Source organism: Patagioenas fasciata, chromosome 1 (genome assembly GCF_037038585.1).
Source record: "Patagioenas fasciata isolate bPatFas1 chromosome 1, bPatFas1.hap1, whole genome shotgun sequence".
NCBI classification, from domain to species: domain Eukaryota; kingdom Metazoa; phylum Chordata; class Aves; order Columbiformes; family Columbidae; genus Patagioenas; species Patagioenas fasciata.
Window position 1 is genome coordinate 10,799,293 of NC_092520.1, and position 21,937 is coordinate 10,821,229.

The 21,937-nt window shown below is 44.5% G+C and overlaps 1 long non-coding RNA gene across 1 annotated transcript; it reads left to right on the forward strand.

Annotated features, from left to right (window-relative positions):
• Window positions 1-612: 612 nt before the first annotated feature.
• LOC139826827 (uncharacterized) lies at window positions 613-11,336 on the forward strand. Its single transcript, XR_011736979.1, has 3 exons — window positions 613-697; window positions 6,133-6,193; window positions 7,748-11,336. It is a non-coding gene; the product is annotated as an uncharacterized lncRNA (long non-coding RNA).
• Window positions 11,337-21,937: the final 10,601 nt, after the last annotated feature.

Consider the following 21,937-nt stretch of genomic DNA (forward strand, 5'->3'; position numbering starts at 1 on the left):
ATTTGTTTTGCTCGTAGCATCGCAAGACTGGAAGTTGTCAGTCCCATGAGAAGACCAGATAACACATTATTTCCATCCAGAGGAATTCTGTCATTCTTTCACAGATCTGAACGCAAATGCAGAACGTATTCTCCATCGGCTGGGACTGATGCAGCACCCCAGTCATACTCTTAACAAGTGTAATGATAACTTTTTTTTTACTTTGTTTTACTCTTTTATGATGAACTTGTGATACTTGTGTGACCCACAGGTAAGTCACTTCACTGTGAATAGCCATTCCAGCAAAGACACTGTGGCAGAATGCAAACCCCCCTCTCTCCCCCACCTCCTTCAGTATGGAAGGAGTAGGCACATCTCCCTCTCTCTGCTACTTGAGGCTAACAGCTTCTTTTGTTTGGCCCAGAGCACCCTGGCCAGGGCCATTAGGAGAAGGGATTGCCGAGGCGCCAGTGAGCCGCTGGGCACCTGTGACCAGTGTGGGGGATGTTTGGAGGCTTCAGGGGCGCCCCACACACGGTGTGGGGGTGCAGAGAAGCTTCTAGAATGCCTACAGTCAGGTCTGATCAGCCAGTATAAAAACAGGACCCTCGTCGAGACTGGGCCCATTGTCGCCGGTCTCTCGGAGCACGAGGAAGATCCTGCCGCCGAGACCCCTCCTCCCCGGGATGGAGACCCCGCTTGCCTTCCCGCCACGTGTGTGAGTAAAACCCTTGCACAATCGTGAGTGTATTTATATTCCGTGCACATTTGCACGCGTACTTTAAATTATTTCCTCGCACAATCGCGAGTGTAACTTTATTTCCTCGCACAATTGCGAGTGTATTATAAATTTATCCTCGCACAATCGCGAGTGATTTTCCTCCCGTGCTTCCACATAAGCACGTGTAGTATTCCGTGCACATTCACACGTGTAAGTAAATTAACCCTCGCAGAATTGCGAGTGTATTATAAATTTACGCTCGCGGAATCGCGAGCGTACGCTTTACCTTTATCTCTTTAAGAATAATCCCGCACGTGTTCAGGCAAGTGTGTACTCCTCTGGGACTCGGGGGTGGTTCCGGCATTGTTTTGGGTGAAGCCACGTGCATGCACTCTGTGGACCGCCTGTTGTACCAGTTGCTGCCCCTTAATAATTTTCCTCAACTGATACCCGAACCTATATTTAAGTCACTTTTGGAGCGCTAAAACCCTGTTTCTCACCGGTTTAATAAAAGTTGTTTTGCACCCTGTTGTCCCTTAAATTAGCCTTGGGGTGCCTCCGTGACAGACACCCTTCACGGAGAGACACTTGTGAGGAATTCAGGCTCTGGAGCACAGCCCGTCCTGCATTTCACTCTGAACCATTGTATCATGGCTCTGATGATACTCAATACTCCTCTGCAGATTTCTTTAAGAAATTGTTCTGTATCTTAGAGATAGTTTCTATGGTAACTATAGTCATGGACTTTTTTTAACTTAGTGGGCAGTTCGGAAATGGACAAAGCAGAGTTTTAATGTGACATTAGGAAGAGTCAGCATGATAAAATGAGCTAGAAAAATAAAAGCATTCTGTGCTTGATCTACGTATCAGTAAACAGGAACAGCAGTTCAAGAGAGCATCAGTCTCCTGGCTGGATTATAGGGCAAGCAGGCTGGAGCTGCTGGAACAGTGCAGGAAATCAAATAAAAAGGGAGAGCCCCAGAGCAAGCCCTGACACTCTTATAATTTTGTGACTGGCAGTCTTTTTAAAATTAGCAGCTTTTTAGAGTGACTGTGGCTTTCTTAGTCTCCTCTTGCTGAAGTTCTGACAGAGACAAACATTCTCCCAAGATTATAATAACGGAGCATTATGTTGTGTCTGTTTCTCTCCTTGTATAAATACAAAATTGTTTGGGGCAGTATGTATAGGACAGTATGTATGGAATTGGTAATGAAACCGCAACAATTACAGTGATTAAGATACTGAATGACCTGATTTAAAAAGGAGCAAAAGATGGCAGAAAATGCGAATAATGAGTAGATACAGATATCAATACAGGTGCAGAATATAGATATAGAAAGCATGGTTAAAAAGACCCAACATATATGTACTATGTGGAAAACATGCCAAGATATTGAGGTAAGTTCAAACATCTGTTTTGCTCATATACAGGGACAGCATATTCACAGATGAGGTGTCTTTTAGGCAAAAATGTAGGTATCGCAAAGATACCAAAGAGAAAATTGTCTGTGGATTACATCCTAAGACCTGGGCATTTGAAAAACCTCAGAGTAGTTTTGCCAGCAGCCCTGTTTTCTGTTGAGGCATAAGCTAGGAGGGAGTTAACCCAAAATGAACTTATTTGCTGAAAATACAAATATTTGTGTTATAAATAATACATTTCCTAGGAATATGTTTAAAGATCATTACCATATTGCATACCAGTTCACTGTCTGTATTTAACAGTTTCATCTCAAAAGAAGGAGAAAAAATGTTTATTTTGGGGAATCCAAACAATATGAAATCAAAGACAGTTGAAGGATGATGCAAAAGAAATTATGCTATTAGTGGAGTGCTCAGTACTGTTACAAACAGTACATGATCTTTCTATTTCATTAAAAAAGGGGAAAAAAGACCACATTACTCAAAAATGCTTTGCAAATATGGAGTTCAGTTCAGCGTAGTACTGAAGTGCACAGTGACTGCACTTTCAACTGCGCAATGCACAAAAGCATAGTTTCTAGATAAACACAGTAATACATAATTCCTTTATCTCTTTTGTGAGAAATCCTAATGAAATCCAAAGATGTTCCTGTTTGGTTTAATTTGGTACTTGCCACCGCCTTTGAGATTATGGAATGTTATTTTATCTTCATAAAATGCTGAATGACTATTTGCTGAAAAATTGAGGTTCTTTTAAGATGCCTTTTATTGGACACCAAATTAATTGGGGTATCTGAACTCTATTAGTCATCTGAAACATCTTGGTCTGTAACTTCTGCTCTTACTGACTTATTAATGTGGTTGTGGCAGGAGAGTAAGAGGGCAAAGAAGAAAATGTCAATGCAGTTATTTGGAAGTAATGCTTCCATCTGGAGAGCTACGAACACCGCTTTTCTTGCAAAGAGGCCGGAAGGTACAAACCTTCTGTAGAGTCACTTTCCTAGAAATGAAATGAAAACTCTGTTGCAGCAAGAAGTTGAAAACTACACATTATGTAGAGTGTCTTCTGCGGACCCCTTTGAAATATTCTTCCGTTGCTGTCAATGAGGGACCACGCGAGGAATGAGAAGACCCAGCTGCTGCTTGTCCTCCACACTGTTCATATCCTTTATCCTGTAGCACTGGGTGGAAGTGAGATCTGTAGCCTGTGTCCATTTAACTGTAAATAAATGGATGTGTCAGTCAGTGGGAAATTTTAAAAAGGAGGAAAGCTGTGCAATTGATCATATGTGACCGGTATGAGAAACTAAGTGCTGAAACTACTGACACGGATAATGTTTCTGGCATGAGTAATTAGAAGTAAGACCAGCAAAACCAGGGTACTTGTAATTTAAGCTTGCTGGCTAGACTGACAGATCTCCAAAGCAGTATGTGAATAGTTGTGTGACCAGCTGTTTAAGGTTAAATCCATAATAAAAATAATGAGTCATTACGTACAGTGTATGAGTAGGCAATCAATTACTACAGATCTAAACCAAAATATCAACATTTTTATTTAAGAGAAGCCAGAGATCCTTGTCTTCAGACACTTGTGGTTGGAGAACAGACCTCAGTGGATGCAAGGGCGTTGCGCACTGAGCTTGTACTGGCAGTAGAAGACCGCAGAGCTGTTCTGAGTGGATGCTTGACTGGAGAACAAGTGGTAGGATGGTCAGGTCTGCCTTAGGATGGTCTCAGCAGCATAGGTCAAGCCCTAAACAAGAACAGCGCCCTGCAGTAATACGCAGTGGTGGATACGCCTCTGGGCAACGGACACGTGTGAACTGCACAGTGTAGCCTGAGCATGACAGCATCTGCCTGAGGTTGTTCTTGCTCTAGAAAGGCTGACACACTCAATATAAAAGGTGAAGACATTATATGTGATTAGATTGAAAACAGATTTTCTTAATTTTGAGTTTATTTGGTGGAATCGTCTGGGGATTTCCTCCCAGATTTTTGCTCAGTTCTCTGCAGTTGATGGCAGTTTCCTCTCCATGTCATTTGCCTTTGTTGCTGTGTGCCACAATCCCTGCTTAACACCCCCATAGAAAACTATAGCAGCAAGCAAAATATTTATCTGCACACTACAGCCTGTGTCTGAACTTAAGGTGATGAGATGTGTATTTTTCTTACAATCTTCTAGTAATTTGAGTTATTATTCCACGTTGGAAAAACAATCTCATCAGTAAGAGCTGTGAGAGTTCCCTGTTTTCACAGTTATGTGAATGCCACCCTTCCTGAAGTAATAATCGCTCGTTAACCTTACATTTGCTGCTCTTTCAGATTTCGCAGCCAGAACTGACACTGCTGACAGCTTGATAAACTGTTTGCCACTTACGATGGCTTTGCCTCTTCCAGGAACACTCTTTTCTACGCATAGTTACTTTGAAGAACCCCCCTGATTTTAATATGAAGCTTCTGTGCATATTAGACAGCCTTTACTGCTGCAGAATTGCCAACAGTAACAAATGTGAAACTCTGACTCAAGAAAATGTTGCCTATAATAAAACAATGGTTTGTGTGAAAGAACAGTTGTGTGGCCCTAATGGGTGCCCCAACGGGCACCTGTTGATGTGATCCTAATGCCACACGTTGGTTTTGGCAGTACAATGATACAGTTGAAGGCATAGTTTGCAAATTATATCATAGCATTTCATTTCATGATCTGCTTTCATAATTTTCTATTTGCTGTTTTGATAAGTTGGTGATAAATGTACCGACAGGTGGTGCTGCTGCACTAAATCCAGTGTATTCGGTCTTGATTTGGGAAAGGAATGCTGGCACTTGTGTTTCAACATCCCAAGGATTTCTCAGGCTCTAAAGAAAAATATTATGAAATATTACTCGGGTATAATCTTTTCCATGTATGCCTGGGAAGATAATTATAATAATGAATGAGGATCTTTTATTATAACCACGCTATTGTGCTTGTATGTAGCATCTCTCAAAACAATTAGACTCATCCCATATGGGAAAGATCTTGAACTCCCTGGCTCTTCTTGCCTCTTGCAATGTACAATGTACATTTTCTTAATACTCACTGAAGTAAGTAACTATTTCCATACATAATGCCTGGGAACAGAAAGACAGAAAAATTACTTATCTGAGTCACGCAGGAAGTCTTTGTCAAGGCAAGGAATTAAATCCAGGTAACCTTTGTCATACTTAATTTACTTGCTGTTGGTTAGGCACACCTTTCTGAATAAATGATTTGGGAAAGGACGTCTGTCCTGTCCGGCAGTGACAGAAACATCAGCGTAACATCAGAATGGGCAGGAATGCGGGTATGCTACTACCTCTGTCCCCTTTTCCAGAAGTAATGAGGCATAGCTATTTTATTATGTTTGTTGTCATTAGTTGGGGCTACTGCTTGTTTGTCTGAGGCTACCAATAAACACAGTGTGATTCATACAAAGCTGCTTGAGGGATGGCTTGATTCCAAAAGCACAGTTTAGCCTTTATTTGGCAGTCGTTTGCTTAATGCAGAAAAATGTCTATGAAAGCTATGAAAAATGAATCTGTGCTGTAACACACAGCTTCTAAAATCCACTTGATTTATCCAGTAGAAGATATTACAGTATAAAGGAATAATGAAGACAATGCCTGCCTTCATTTTCTTTTATTTTTTGGTTATACTGTCATCTTCCATATTATTGCAACTGATTCTGAGTCACGGTAACTAATAAAATGTCTTTATAATCAAAGACGATCTGTGATGCTGAGCTTTCAAAAGGACATTTTTTTCATCTGACTATAGCATATGTGGAATTTTCTTTCCCTTGTATGATTGTTTTGATTTAATCCTGAACCGTATGGGGGAGATGCAGTGGCACGGAGTAGTAGAGCATTTGAAAAGGCATAGTTACCTCTCCAGACGGAGGGCACTGTTCATACGTTCTGCGTTACTGTCATGGGCTGTTTCCTGTCTCCTTTGTTCTATGGGTAATCTAAAGCAATGTTTTCCTTCCAGGGGCCTCTGAATCTCAGGAGATCTTTGGGCTCCTTCCTGGAGCTCCTTGGCACTGGAGAAGGTATGAGGGGAAGGCAAGCTTATTGTTTAAATGTGATATACATGGGCTGCCATTTCCAATGAAAAAGATAGGTACAGGAAAGCAGGAAAGTTTGAAAATCGTTGATCGAAACGATACTGCATACAGAGCGTGGAATGCAACAGTGAATAACACAAATGTAAAAATACAGAAAGAAAACTGCTTCATACTGGGAAGAAAGCCCAGATTTTTCTGACCTACCTGAAGAGGGCTAAGGAGGCAATTGCCTGGAAACTCTGAACCATTGGCTTCATCTCCGTTAGCATTTTAATTTGGATTGAGAGTGCACTTTTGAAGTGAACCTCCCAACCATCCCCAGTTTCTGTGCTTTGGCTCAGAGTGGTCTTGGAGCACCTCAGCTAGAACCATCTCAGGTGAAACCGGGCTGGAAGAGGCACTTCAGGAGCACCCCTAGCCCATTTTAGATGGTACTGAGCATGCAGGAGATTGAACTGGGCTAAAAGCAGTCTGAAGGAAACCCCCTGAAATACATGTGGTCTGGGCATCACATCCTCAGTGGCAGAACTTTTGGTCTACTGGCACAGGCACAACTTAGCAGGGAGTGTGCAGTGGGGTTCCGCCGTTAATCATGGTGAGGCTGTGGTCCAGTCTTCAATGAAGATGTGTGGCAGCCTTCATGCTTTCAAAATAGCCTTATCTGAAACACGTTGGCTCTCACAGATGTTTCTGTTATAGCTGAGACCTGTGTGGGCCCCAATTAACCCCGTTTTTGCTGAGGAGAGAACAGGACTGCACTGAGATCCAGCCATCCAAGGGGATCAGTGTGGGTGGCAAGGGACTGTAGTGAGAGGACCCTGCCATTGAGAAAGGAGACACCTGAGGGCACAGGGACCAACTGGTTGACCAGCAAGAGGGCAAAGGTCTCAAGAAACCTCAGGTGTGTGTTCTCCCTGCTGGAGTCCCAGTTACAAATTATTGTTCTCTAAAGTGTTCATATTGTTTTGCCCAAATATTTTATTGTATAAAACTTGCAGGTCCTGATAAACACAAGCTGGTTTAACTCTCCCTATGTAGTGTGAATAATTCTCTTCATTCCTTGATATTACTTTCTTCAGGGTAGTTAAACTGTTTTATCATCTCCCTTCAGGCTCCTTTTATCTGACAGTATATATTAGACTCCTGTTTTCTCTATTTTTATGTTATAGTCTCCAATTTTGCTTTCATTTATTTGCCTATCTCTGTCTTAAAATATGTGGGATAAGCTAGCATACTGATATGACATTTTGCTAAGGTAATAGAAAATTTCATATAATTCTAGGTAGATCATTACTGCATCATATAAAGCCCCTCAAGATTCAACTTGGTCTGTTTTAAAGACACGCACTGTTCCAGTTTCTTTTACTAACTCAGCTTTGTTAAATTATGTATCTAACAAAGAGGTTTTTGTGGGGTTTTTGTGTGTTTTTATTTCAGCAAGTGAGATCTACAGAAAATGTGTTCACTTAAATGAGAAGTTAAAATTGTCTGATTTTTTTTTTTTCTTTTTAATTAGTATTTCTTCTCCTTTGCTTACAGAAAAAGTCTGCAAAGACTGCAGTCCCACAACAGGACTGATATGGATCCCTTTGTACTTGGACATAATCTCATTAATATCACCAGGACTTTTTACAGGCATTAAGGTGCACTAATATAAATCCAATTTAGGGATTAAGACATAGCTATGACAACACACAAACCAACAGAAAAGCCTCAGCTAAAGAAGTTGGAGGATGATAGACAGCAGGGATAAGTGGAAACAAGAGAGATTTGCAGGTTGCCCAGAGAGGTTGTGCAGTCTCCGTTCCTGGAGTTTTCCTTGACCAGACTGACTAAAGCCCTGCACAACCTGGTGTGACCTCAGAGCTGACCCTGCTTTGGGCAGAAGGTTGGACTAGAGACCTCCCGAGGTCCCTTCCAATCTGATTTTCCCTGTGATCCTATGAAAAATAATGGCTTCAGACCTACATGGTGATGTATGGGAAAATATTAATAGCCCTCAGGAGTAAATCAGTGTTTACTGAGCTTTCTTTCATAGTCATTATATTAGGCTTGTACACCCTTATGAAAGAACAGATTTTCATTTCTTTAACAGTTGGGATCAAGCAGTTCCTCCCATAATACGTATTACACTATGGAATATTTTGCTGGTCCTGTCTTCAAGATGACAGAACCAAATTTACAATCTCTATACATGTTTACGGCTGAAAATAGGGCTTGATTTTGGAACCGTAACACATTTTATAGGTAGCTTGCTGAAGCAAATACCCTTTTATATGACCATTTGAATCAGTCAGGATTTATCACTGTGAAGGTGCTGAGGCCATAAAATATAACAGGGCATAGACTCCCTACTAAAGGATCTTCTAGTCTACTTTAGAATCATATAGCATTTTATAATCGTATAGCAAATTCTATAGCACCTTTCTGTAAAGGTGTGAATTACCTACTCACAGAGAATAACTTAAATTCTGAACTACCAAAACTACTGGGTTTTTTTTTGTATAGATGTATTTTTCAGAAGATCTTCTAAGTGTAAATGTAGGCCAAGGCTGCTTGGCATATGAAGTCAGAAGAGATCATGACACTGGCCAGCCCAGAACAGACTCGTGACATAACTCAAAATGTGTTTTAAATCAAAGAGGGGGGCAGGTATCTTGCACCATAATAGAATGAGATGAAGGATGTTGATGTATTCAGGGTGAAGCCACTGAAAAAAATGAGAAAAACTTCAGATGTAAACATGCTTGTTATTCACAAGAGTGTCTGTAGAGGAGAACTGACTGAAGAAAACACCTCTTGACTTGCGCTTTGATCTACAATTCAGTCAGCTCAGTTTTGCAGTGCAGTCAGATGTGTTGATTCCTCCAGCCATGGGGCAGATGCCCATTTTCCTTCCTTCCTCTCTCTCCCCCTCTGCTTCTCAATTGTATTTTCCTTCCTTCCTTCCTGTCCTTTAGTTTCCCATTCCCTTTACCTTCACATATATGTAGAATAACAACCTACAGATATGACTTTCCCAAACGTCCAGTATGTTGCTACTATTTTAATACAGAAGGAAAGGAAATGAACCATAAAATCATTGACAGATCAAGAAAAAAAAAAACAAACCTGGCATGTATTACATAGGAAGAGAATACTCAGAATAAGGTGTTTTTTTTTTTTAATATATATATGTCTAAGGAAGAATAATAATGATATGTAAATTAAAGGCAGGGGTAACAGAAGAATGGAGGCCCAGACTGCTGCATGAATAATACTCCTGAACAATGAATGTAAGAGTTTTTCAGGTGGCTCGTACAGCCATCTCTATACCGCTAATATAGGAAACCACATTCCATTCTGTCCAGACATTTGAAGTGTCCATTTGGGGCTTTCTGTTTAGGAAGTGTTCCTGATGACCTAGCACACTGGTGAAAGAAGTGTCAGAAAATTGAACACAGACAACCTTATTGAGTCCACATGGGTGAGTGTAGGAGATGTGGTTTCTCACCTATCACGGAAAAGTCAACTGAGAACATCAAGTCTAATGTTCTTTAAATTATGAAAAGATTTATTAATTGTCTTATGACTAAAGAGTACAGTGGCAGAGCTTTTTGTTTTATTTTCCTGTATGGTGCTGAAAAAAAATGAGCAATGAAAAATCCTACTTAGGACTGTAATAACAATTAATCAAAATCAAGTATGTTATAAAATACAGCTTGGATGTTCATCTGATGCAAATCAGCTCTTGTTTGAAATCAATAGAGCTGTGGCAATTTATGCCAGCAAAGGGCTTGGCTCTTTTTCTTTTAAGTGAATAATATACCCAAGTATTCATTTTTCTTTCTTATAGTGGGTGCCAGATTTCAACCTGTTCATTCACAGAACTGTGGAACACAACTGGTTGTAAACCAACCTGTCTCTCATGATTCAGCATTTTCTATGATAGGGTTTGTCATTGTCCATTTTTCTCTTCAGAGTCACCCAGGTGAAATAATATAATTGTGAGTTTAGTCATGCTGCTAGTCTGAAATTTAAAGTTAAACAGGACTGGAATCTTTTCCTATCTATGCCTCCAAATATCTGGTGTAATGCTCATGAAGTCTTGAGTGTTACAGTAGTGTGAAATAATTCCTGCTCTTGGATATTTACTGACATGAAAGAAAACTGTGGACCTAGGTTGATGAGGAACTATTTTTGACAGAGATGGAGAAATATGTTGTCAGAAATAACGCTGCAGCGTTGTAGCAACGGCACAGCAGACTTCAGTGGGAGACCTTAGAAAGAGGAAGGTGACTATATTTTAAAACAAAGCTGATTTCATTCATTCATCCACGTATTTCCACGAGCGTGTGCAACACCAAAACACTTATGTCCAAATATTTAATCTACGCTTGGTGCACAAAGATGCTGGTGTGCAGGCAGGCAGACTGAGATTCCCTGTGGTGACAGAGGGGACAAGAGAAACCACTTAGTTTCTGTTCACAACTTCTGGGTTCTTCTTAGGTTGGTGATTTTGGATATGCCTTTTTTGTTTGCCTCGTAAACTGACAAGGATTAGTCTCTGCATCCTGTCCCACCTTTGAGTCATCAGGATTTACTCACTATCTTTTGTTTCCCAGTCTGGGTATCCTGAGAAGAAACATGGAGATGTGCTGGGATCTTGATGACCTCCTGATCTAAGTGACATCAACACATGTCATTCTTCTAGCCCTCCTCCTGCCGTGTGATCCTTACGGTGCTCCCACCCCCATACATTTTTATTCATACTAATCTAAACAGCTCTATTGCAATTCTCTACAACATGAGGCAGATCCTGTTTTCCTAATATTTAATGTAGACATTTAAGATGAACTGTGATGATGAAAAAATATGTTAATTGGGGCATTACAGAACTGATACTCAACTCTTGTCACAAATTGTCATATTAAATATCAGTATACCATCACTGATGTATTACTTCCCACCAGAAGGAACAAGACTATGATGGACTTGAAGACAAAGGTACATTAAGCTTGTTTTTCATTTAATCCACAGTCGATTATACCTCATAACATGGGTAATTGCTGTTAAGAAGCATTAACATAATCTCCGTCTGCATCTCTTCTAATTCTTGGGACTCAATGAATCTCATCTAACTATAAACATCTGCTTTTGAGTGACCCATCCAGAGTTCTGTCTTATTCGTGAAGAGAAATGGCACTTTTAAGGTGCAGTTCTTGTGACCTATTTTACATGCCTGTTTTAGCATAAGAAAAATCACAACTGAGAATGTTTCTTTTTCCCAGTAATTATAAAGGAAGCCTCTAGAGAGTAGTTCAAATATGGAAATGTGCATTTACTTAGTAAATATTACCTTAGATGTCTGCTTTGTGTAGTTGTGGCCTCACAACTATTATTGTGACCAGGTGTGGACAAAATACAATTTTTCTGCTGCCCCCAGAAGAGTCACATCAATGATGGAAATATTTCTGGAATATAAAGAATTTGAATTAAAGTGTCTTTTCAATATGTACAGGCTGGAAGGATTGACTTTCTTTTGGGTGTAATTACGTATATTTCCATTTAGTTTGCAGGGACAAAATCCATTTATGCAACGGGAGGATTTGATCCAGAATCTCAGTTTTTCATCTGGCACATGATAAATGTCAATCAAATGTCTCCTGCACACAACAGTATTTTGTATTCAATTTTCTTCTTAATGATAACTCAATAACTCATTTAGCTCCTCTAGCAGGGGGAGCAGAATCAGCACCCATCACAATTATCAGTGGCAATTACACTGTAGCTGCTGTATTTTTAATATTCTATTTTTCAGTTGTGACTACCATACTTTTGAGCTATTGCTGCTCTTGCTAGTTTAAAGGCTCAGATTTTAACTTTTCCAGATGACTGATGCCTATCTTTATCATCACTGCTGGTGAGCTGTACTGGCTGCGTAACTCCCGCTCAAGCTTTCTGGCTAAGAATTGCAAATGTGTCTACTGATGGTCAGTGCTCACTCCGAAATAGTTGGATCCAGCCAGAATGACATGGGTCTCCCCGATGACATGGCTGACAGCTCCAAACTGAGGTTTGGATATCCTAGTGTGTCTGAATCAGTGCTATATGCCTCAGTTTAGGCAACTGAATTCTTCTCCAGCTGTTTTTTAAATTCTTGGGCAAAAATACAGGATGGGGTTCTTTTGACCCCTGTGTCAGTAAGGTAAAGGAGAAAGTAAATAACTTGTCATGAATGGGATTGCCTTTGAATGACTCAAGGCTCATTCCTCTACTGAAAGCCACCTTTCCTGCCCCCTCAAAACCCCAGTCCCCAAGCTCTTTTCAACATGTGTAATTAGTATTAAATCTGATCCAGATGTTAAGAAATAACAAACTGGTATTAAAAGCTCAGTGGAAACATTTCAGCAAAATGCAGTGAAGATGGTCACAAATGTACATTATCCAATGCTGCACTGCAAGTGCTGAAGCATTATTCAGTTTTTGACTGTAGCACACACGTTAACAAACCAAGCCAAATTCTTTCTTTTTTCTTTCTTCTATTTTTTTAAAATGTTTATTTCTTTGTACAAAAGACTTTGACAAGTCATCCACTTGTCATGTTCAAACAGCTCGCCTACAGGAAGTTCTTTGAAAAAGCATGTGGGATCAGGAATACTGATTAATATTTACTAGCCTACAACAGCAGGCACTAAATAATAATTGTCTGCACAGTAACATGTAAGTCAGAATGTTGCAGAAAACTACAATTAGTTCTCCAGACTTTCCTCTGTTTGTAACAGGTTCTGCCAAAGAGGATAAAGAGGAGAGGGGATCAGAAACAAGGGCTCCTTCAAAATAAGAATCATCAGCAAAAGGAGCAGTTGTAGCATGTGGCATTTGAAATAGTGAGAAATTGTGTAAGAAGAGTTACACTTATCCATAGCACAAAGCTCCTGGAAGCACGTTCAGTCTCAGGGCTCTGCTGCAGAATGAACTTCTACAAAGTAAGTGAAAATGGACAGCAGCACAGGGGTTCAAGGGCAATGACCTATGTTGGTGGCATTGTGAAAAGTGTGTTTGAGAGGCAAGACTAGCAAAGACTACTCAGTTTCTTGGGATGCTCTTTTGTAAGAAGAGCTACTAATACCACTGCATGAAATAGATATGATGGCTGCTTATACAGCCTTTTTGTAAAAGAATGAGGATATGCTATGGCTTTGTTCCTTATATATCCCAACATCCCAAGTCAGTGTCATGTAAAGATGCTGGATGCAGATGAAAAAACACGGTTTAACTTCTTTGTCATGAACATTTACTGGATTTTTTTTGTTCCTTCCTCTTTAGAGAAGAATTTGCTACATTTGCTGAGTGGGAGCGTTGACAAAAATTGAGAAACAAAAGTTGGGAGGGAGGATGTCCTTGAACTAACATTCTCAATGATGCTTCCCATCGTGTTGACTGTATTCTAATTTGCGCCAAAATTGAAAACATGCTCTTTTTTTGCGCTGACTTAGACCTCTGTTCGGTGTTATTACTAAGTTGAAAACTATGGTTTTAGCTGTACTGGAGAATGCTGATTGCAGGTTCTGTTACATTATGTCAATACTCCTTTGTCATTAGTCCTGTGCTTTCATATTGCTTATCACAATGATCTCCCTCCTACTGTAATCCATGCTGAAACTGCACACCACTGATCAGGTCTTTCTCTCCTTAGGTACACAGTGCATTAGAGCCAATGGCTCAATAGCAACTGGTTGTGAGATCAAACCCTGAAATGTGAAATAACATCAGCCAAATCTGTAGTCAATAAACTCACATTATTAATCCTGTAATTTTTCCCACCTATAACCAGAACTCTGAAGAGCACATTTGGAGTAATGCAATACTTAATGAAATCCGAATCTTATGTGTGATGGATACTGCCCCAGAATGAATAAGGCAGAACATATTCGGTATTCTCAGGCAGAATGTGTAATTGATGCTAAGGACAAACCTTCCTTGACACCAAGACAACTTTTTTAGAAGCTGTATCACTGCCTCCCTTCCAAACCCCTATAATTCTTAATTAGACTACAATGAATATTGATAGAGAACAGAATAAATATCAATGTGGTTGTGCTTTATCAGAACCTTTCTGGATTTGTGGCTTCATCACATTCTTATGGTTTTTTGTGTTCCAACATGTAGAAAGAAAATGCTTAGATGCTGTTATGCTGCATATTTCATGTCAGAAATTCTGGGAAAATATGCAGAGGTGGAGGGGGAATTCTTTCTGCAAATGGCCAATATAAACCATGTGCATCTTGTAAACTCTATCCCATGCTGCCATGACTTAAGTAACAGAAGGTCATCTGCTGTCTGTCTTTATAGAATAACAATTTTTACCAGCATCATTAAAGTGAGGTTTTACAAGCATGGAATTTAAAAGATGGCAGTGGAGCTCTTACTCTGAAATGTTTCACACAACCCTGAATCTATGGAACTAATTGAGTGGCAGGGGTGGAAATGGGGTAAATTACCTGCCCTAACTCAAGCAGCTATAAATCCACAAACCAAATCTGAATAAATAATCACAGGCTTCTTCTATAGTCAGGGTGTAATTCATCTTGTATTAGCACAGGAACTTCTAAACTAGCTCCCAGGATTCCAAAGTTCCAGAAGTCACCTGTTTACAGCCTTCTGCACTGGATATTTCCAGGACCCATTGAGAGTTTTTTAACTATTTATTTCAAGTGCTCAAAGACAGTTATTCCATAATATTAATGAGCACACTTTCACTGCTGGCAGATGTGGCAGTGATTTAAAATTATTGCCAAGACTTCTGAATGCTCAAGAAGATAGAGACTCCAAAGATAAGGTATTTCCATATGTTAATTGACCCTAAAGATTTATACAAAGGCATTAGATGATAGAAGAAGGATGCAGTCTAAGTCCAATGCATGAATGTGATTCTCATTCATTGAATTCAGCGATTTTATACCTGTTATTACTTGGTGTCAACAGCAAGAGCCAGGCCCTATGTGTACCACATACCTCACATTTCACAGGAATTCTCAGAGTAATTATTACAATAATTTCTTATTGACGAACATCAGCAAAGTGTCTTGGGGCTGTACTTTGGCTGTTCCCAAGTTGCCTAAGCAGTCTGTTCACTGTATATGGAGCCAACACCTACCACAATAGCTATAATGACAAAGTTCAGCACTTCTATTAGGTGCTTTGCATGTGGTTCGGAGTGCCTTTTCACTTGAAAAGCAATTGACAGTAACAAAATCCCCCAGTAAATTTTTCTTCCTCTGAGTATTAAACTCTCTTACTTTAGAAAACTGGTTTCATGGTTTAGTAAGTAATTATTACTCTTTTTTCCACATAATATGGTTAAATCAACTTTTTATTTCATGGTACCAAAGTGAGCAAATGCTGTTGTACAACTGAGACTACCATGTAATAATAGCACCACCAACTACCTCTTTGGAGATAAAGTAGCTGAGAAATGTTTCCACAACAAATGAACATCGGAGCTATGTATTATTCCCTAGTAAACAGAGACATGCCAACCGCACAACACTATACATTGGTTTCTAAATAGTAAATAAAGCAATCTCTCACTTTGTCAGTCAGCCGTAGAATCTGCTATTCCCTAAGCACCAAATCCAATAATATTGTTTATTATATACCCCCAGAGGCTATTTCCATGCTGATCTGAGAGACATTAACATCAACCAATCTCCATGGTAAATAACTCTAAGATGCTTTATTGCCCAACTCCCTGATATTCTACTTTGCTCTCCTACTAAGAAAAGCCACTTTGAACTTCCACTCTGCTCAGCACTGCTGAGGCCAGGCCTGCAGTGCTGTGCCCAGAGATCGGGCCCATTTCCCACTATGGAGGTGGAGACTCTAAAAACCCACGACAGGCACTTCAGACATTGGACTCTACTCCCACCACCAGTGTGAGATTTCACAGGTATGTCCTCTGGCCTCCAGCTGTGCCCTCAGAAGGGACAGACTGCCCATAGGTTGGTGTCACATCTGCTGGGCTCTCAGTGCTGGTTTGATTACAGCATCTTGAATGGCATTAAGATTCCCATGTGCAGGAGACCCAGCCGAGGCCTGAGCCAATGCACTCAGTGAAGTCTAGAGGTGTCCTTAAGATGTCTACTTCAGGACAGCAGGAGTAACTTTTACTCTGCTACTAATAATGGGAACTTTACTATTTTTTAATAGGAAGAATTGCAGCATAGCTGAGTCAGGCAGAGAATGAAACGCTATGATCTCTAGCAGCAAGGTCAGGCTTTGCAGGAAGACTACAGAGCCACGGCTCACATGCTTAGGGAGAAATCACGAAAGACCAAGGCTCAACGAGACTTTATTCTTGGGCTTCCTGGTCCTTTGAGTTGGAAGACGAGGGCTGCAGGAGCAGCGACTTTCCATTTGCGGACACTGGAACTCTAAGGAAGCACTTGTATCAGCCGAATGTCCATCGCTCCATGGGGCCTGATGGGATCCATCCCAGAGTCGTGAAGGAGTTAGCAGCTGTCATGGCGGGAGCCCTTGCAATCATCTTGTAAAGGTCTGGGAATGCGGGTAGGTCCCTGCTGACAGGAAGCTCGCCAGTGTTCTTCCAGTTTATCAGAAGACCCAGGGAAGAACAGAACTCCTAGTCTAGCTTCAGTTTCTGGGAAAGTGACGGAGAAGCTCATCCTGGGTGCCATTGAAAGCCATTTCAAGGACAATGCAATGTCTCCAGCGTTCAGTCAAAAGACATTGGGCTCAATGCAAACCACAGCTGTCCCTACTTCCTGATAGACTGTAACAAGGACAGGGCTTCGTCCCCCAGAAGCAGGGGTGTCTCCCGGTGACTGGGAGCCCTCTGGCTGCTCAGCCCATGCGCTCGAGAGCTGCACGTATCATGCGGTCGTGGCGCGGCCAGTGTCCGTGTGCCGACCGGATGCTCCGCATGGGCAAAGTATAACAACCTTCACGAGGGGTGCAGACGTTGCAACAGCCAGAGATCCTCACGGAGGTGGAGACTCTAATAACCCACGACAGGCGCTTTGCACGTGGGACTCTCCTCCCACCACCGGTCCGCAGGAGAAGAAGACAACAGTCACGCGAGACCTTGCGTGATCCACAATGGCAGCTCTCTCTCTTTCTCTTTCCTTCTCTTAAAAAATGTTATATGAAAGTTTTGGTACTTTCCTGACATTTGGCCTCCATTGTGCCTTAATTCCAGCCTTAGTAATCACCTTTGATCGCCATCCTCCAGATCGTGATGTTTTAATTGCTGTCACAGACAGGTTTGCTTAGACTTGGAAGTGTCCAGAAAGTCTTCAACTTCTAAATCTTACTGTTGAGTGCAATCAGATTGGGTATCAGTCTGACGTTAAGCTCAGCCACCCCCACCCCTCAGTAATATAGTGAGGACAAGTTGGAACACGAGGGGGTTTAGTTCCTGCCAAGTTCATCCGTTTAACACGACAGCATTCGTAGAGACCCTGTCCCTTGGGAACGGTTACTTCTCTGAGAGGGAAAAGTCAAATGCTTCCCCTAAATACCCACAGAGAAGAAGTGGAACTAAGCAAGGTACCTGTCAAGGAGGGGAGTGGGGCATTGAAGCTGACTAAAGGTGCCTCTCAAGAAGAGCACTCTCATAGTTTGAAAAGATAGAAAACGATTCCAAGATACTGCTTCATTCCTTGGAGGAGCAGAACTCCAAGCTCTCACCACCGGGCTCGGACTGGGCTCAGAAAAACTGGTATAATGGACAATCACCTGTTGACCGAACTCCTGTCTTGCAGGCCAAGGCTCGGGCGATAAAAGGCAGAGGAAAATCTATGTCGTGTGCAGTGTTAGGTGCAGCCTTGAGAGCTGTGGCAGGAGAGAAGGAGCAACGATGCAAGACCGAAAGCCAGTCGATTGCATCTCTACAAGATCTAGCTACAATGTTGCAGCCGCAATTAGAAGAAGGAAGGGCAAATGCCCACTTGCTTCGGCAAGAGTTGTGTGAAAGACTAATGCGAGCCGGGGATGACCAGTCGGAAAGGGGGTGTAAGAACCCATTAGAAAGGACAGGGAAGAAGACACCGACCTATCCCCTGCCCAAGCTAGAAGATTTGCAGCGTCGTGCGGACAAGTTACCTGTCCTGCTACAGCCGTTGATTAGGGCCGAGTACTCATATGAGGACTCGGGGACGAGGTACCCCAAATAAAAACAAAAGAGGTCCCATTTGACGCCAGGAATTGGCTCAAATTAAAGAAAGAGTATGGTCAGACTCTCGAGGAGTCCAAGACTGAGTATGTCTGGAGTGTCTCTCTCATTGAAAGTGACCACATTTTATTGTCCAAAAAGGAAGCTGAAGGGTACTGGGGACCTGGTGTGTGTTTGACCGTGGGAAACGTGGGTATCACGGATTTATGCTTTTTAGACACTCCCCGCTCTGACTCCGTGAAAACCTGGAGTTGCGCAGAGAGGTGCTCACTCAAGAAGGCAGCAGTGCAGCTGCTCGGGCTATTGCAGCCGGCAAAGCCAACCTCCTCTCCAGTTTTCCAAGAGAGGTCCAACACCGCTTCTACCTGGGCATTTGTAACACACTGATGGACTTCAAGTCTGCAGCATTCAGTTGATAGACATTGGGCTCAGTGGAAACCCACAGCCTACAGTGCTGTGCCCAGCTCTGGGCTCCCCAGGACGAGAGAGACCTGGGCAAAGTGGGGAGACCCCCAGTGCCCCTCCCCCACTATGGCAGTTAGAATGCGATGCTGTGTTGACCCGGCGCTGGCCTGGCAACGGTTCTGTGCCAACACGGAGCGGCACGGGGCAGAGCCCAGCTCTTCCCCAGCAGCACTCCTCGGCACTTGGGCGCCCTTTGGGAGTCTCTCTGCTGCCTACTGGCACGATTTGCAGGACAAGCGGTGTGTCCAGCGTGACAGTTCGACTGTCTTCCGTCGGGATGGGCCAGGTCAACTGCTGCCGCGGGTCCGGGTAAGATCCCCCACGTCACGGGGACACCCCAGCACAGCCAGACCCCATAACAGCCGCTTTTCTCATGCCCGACACCGTCTGCTCTGCTCTGCTCTGCTCTGCTCTGCAGGGACGACCCTGAGCCCGTGCAGCAGTGCGTGCCCATCCCAGCATCTCACCAGCCACTGCTCCGGCAGAGCCAGGCGAAGGTGAGCACCCCTCGGGAAGCAATCTGGGCCATCCACTTCTCTCACACGTGGCCGGGGTATGATCCACAATGCCAGGGGCCCTTTCTGCTGCAGGGCTGTTCAGTGAGCGCAGCACGTTTTTTGCAGGCTGGTGCAGAGCAGCAGCCACCACCTCTTGCCTCCTCCTGCAGCGAAGCTGGAGTTGGCCACTCGGCTGGTGAGTTTGGGGAAGATGGGGGCAGGACGGCTCTTCTCTCGTCCTCTCCCAGACAGACACTCACGCTGCACTGGGGCTGCTGCTGCCCTTCCCGCAGGGCACGTCCGTACCACGGCTCTGCAGCAGGAAAGACCTGAGCCCCCGCGGTCACGCGCTCCCAAATTATGCTTTTCCCTGCACACGGTGGTGGGGGAAGAGCACTGAGATTGTCAAGGAGAGCTTGCCTGGCATTTCTTCTCCACAGCTCTTTGCTCTCTTCTCCTTGGCACCAGGTGGGACCAGCAGGAGGAGGAGGTGGCTGCCCTGGCCCTTCGCACGGCGAGGGCCCTCGGATGCTGCAGAGGCTGCCGGGCCGTCAGGCTCTGGCCACACGGGGCTTCTGTTTGGCCGGCCCCTGGCAGCTCTCTGCAGCCAGAACGGCTCGCTGCCCCAGCCCATCCAGGTAAGCACCCCTAGGCAGGCCAACCACATCTCGCTGGCTCCTCTGGAGAGGTGGTGTTCCAGTCCAAGGTACCCCAGATGGGTCTTGGGGACAAAGCTGCCTCTTCCCCACATCACCCACCCCCAGCCAAACCCTTCTCCTGCCTCAAGGAGACCTGCAGACCCTTCCACTGTGACTCCTGCCCCTGAGGAGGTTGCCCTGTCCCAGGACGTGTCTCCAGCCCAGCAATGTCCTCCTCTGTCCCGCAGGACCTACTGGCTCTCCTGCAGGAGCACGGACCGTCCACCGAGGGGATCTTCCGGCTGGCGCCTGGCGAGCGCGCCTCCCGGGAGCTGCGGGAGGCTTTGGACAGCGGCGCCCAGGTCCAGCTGGAAAGCCAGCCGGTGCACCTCCTGGCCGCCATCCTGAAGGTGAACCCTGCTGACACGGCTCCCGGCAGCTCCCGGCTCTGCCGGGGCTGACGGGCACCTGCCAGAGCAGGAGCCCAAAGCCAGGAGCTGCTGCTCAGCCCGAGCGCTGGGCTGGGGATGCTGCCTGTGCTCCCGGCGGCAGCGGGCACAGCCTGAGCCGCAGCCCTCGCCATTGCAGGAGTTCCTGCGCAAGATCCCCTCCAAGCTCCTGCAGGCAGAGCTGTACCAGGACTGGATGGGCGCCCTGCACACCACCAGCAGGGAGGAGAGGCTGGCGGGGCTGAAGGAGTAAGTGTGGCCAGCAGCCTGGCCGCTGCGCGGGCACTGCCAGAGCCCCAAAAGCATTTTTCTGCTGGGGGCAATGGCCGCAGACGTTGCAGGTGGCTACATAAGGGACTCTTGCCACAAGGGCAGGGAGGGAGGGAGGGAGGGAGGTGGCCGTATCTCGGCCAAGGCAGCCCCTCTGCTGTAAACCAGGCATGGCCAGGGACCCTTCCCTCGGGTGGGCTTGGCTGGGATCAACCTGTGTTGACAAGCTCTCCTTGCTTGACCTTGTGTTCCTGTTTCCTCAGCGTGGCCAGCAAGTTGCCCGAGCCCAACCTGCTCCTCCTCAAGCAGCTGCTCACCCTGCTGCACACCATCAGCAGCAACGCCGGCACCAGCAGGATGACAGCGGCCAGCCTGGCCATCTGTGTGGGGCCGAACCTCCTCAGCCCACCGGAGGAGGACACGCTGCCGCTGGACGTCCTGGTGCAGGTGACCGGCAAGGTACGCCGTGTTGAACGGGCGGCTACAGCCCGCCGGGCCCAGCCCAGCTTTGCTGCTCAGAGCTTCCTGGCCGCCTCCTGCCTTCAGCAAACGCTGCTGGGGCAGCTGCTGGGAAGAGCAGCCCCACAGCTGCAGCTTCTGCGCTGAAGTGAGGGTCAGGAGTGGGAAGGGCTGTCTGACCCATTTTCAGCCACCAGGCTGGAAACCAATGGTTTGCTGCTGTGTGCAGGTGACGCAGCTGCTGGAGTTCCTCATTGACCACCACGAGGAACTCTTTGAGGAGGAGGAGGCTGGGCTTCCCAGTGCATCCACCGAGGAGTTGCCAGCACCAGAGCCAGAAGCTCCTACCTCAGAGGTATGCCAGGGCCACAAACAGGGTGGGACTGCTGCCACAGGAACAAGCAAGGTCCTCCACCCAGCAGCCTGCAGCTCTGCAAAACGTCATAGCTGAGCTAGATATTGGACAAGTAGGTCCCTGCCACACCTTCACTTGTACATTGCCCTTGCAGGTGCCTCCAGTCACCCTGGAAAGTGAACACCTGAGTAGCACCTCTGAGGAGAGCAGGTAACATGAGCTGGCTTTGATTAAGAGCAGGACTGATTCAGGTTTATCATGGCATTACCTTTCTAACCATACTCTCGCATGCAAAGGTTGCCAGGCTCTTCACGACTCCACAGGAAGAGAAGACCATCCTGTGAAGAGCCAAGTGATGGGCAACCTGAGAGGAAGAGGAGGAAGCTGGCAACGGAGCACTGAGGCACGGGCAACTAAGGAA